The following is a 999-nucleotide window of genomic DNA, read 5'->3' as shown; positions in this document are numbered from 1 at the left end:
TTTGAGACAGAGTCTCACTCTATTGCCCAGGCTGGAGTGCAGTGGCATAATCTTGCCTCACTGCAACCTCTGCCTCCCAGGATCAAGTGATTCTCCTGCCTCCACCTCCCAAGTAGCTGTGACTACAGGTGCACGCCAATGCGCCTAGTTTTTATTTTATTTTATTTTATTTTTAGTACAGACGGATTTTGCCATAATGGCCAGGCTGGTCTCGAACTCCTGACCTCATGATCTGCCTGCCTTGGCCTCCCAAAGTGCTGGGATTACAGGCATGAGCCACCGCACCTGGCCTATTTTTCCTTTGTTCTTCAAAGCTAAAGAAGTTTTGTTCTTTCTGCTCTTAACATGAAATGAAAAGACATTTTCCCCCTATGTTTTCCACTTACTAAAGTAGAGCTTTTTGAAAAAAGTCTTTTATGTATTGGTTATTTTCTTCTCCATCCTTTATACAAAACCAGCTCTGAGAATAACATTAGCTATGTTAACCCAAGCCCAGCAAACTTAAATTGTCATAAAACCAAGCATTTGCGACTTGGGTTCATAGTGTTCCTCTTCTACTCCTTGGGCAGGATTCCACTGAAATGATCCATAACGTAATGGAGACCCTGCCTCTGGAAAGAACTGTCTGATTCAACCTTATATGTTGTTTCTTCTAGAAAGCTAGACATTGAGAGGACTGGGAGTTGGATGACAGAGAGGGAGGCTTTGAAGAAGTGCAGAATATTCAGGTTTGCTTGAAGTCAGCTGAGAAAAGGAGACTTCTATCTTGGGAGGTGCTGGCTCAGCAGGGCTCAACTCTCAACTGTGAAATGAATGAAAAATGTACTCATGAGAGCCCACTGGAAGGATGCCTCCAGAACTCTAAAAGGGAGTTCTTCCTTTTCCTCATTAAGTAAAGCATCTTGGAGGATATTTATTTTACCCTTGCATGTCCACAGCACTTCACACCGGGCAGCTGTGATGTTATTATTATACTTCCTTATGTATTTCTCTCGTCTT

Source organism: Cebus imitator, unplaced genomic scaffold, assembly GCF_001604975.1.
Source record: "Cebus imitator isolate Cc_AM_T3 unplaced genomic scaffold, Cebus_imitator-1.0 Scaffold550, whole genome shotgun sequence".
Classification (NCBI taxonomy): Eukaryota; Metazoa; Chordata; class Mammalia; order Primates; family Cebidae; genus Cebus; species Cebus imitator.
Note: the sequence above shows the minus strand (reverse complement) of the source record.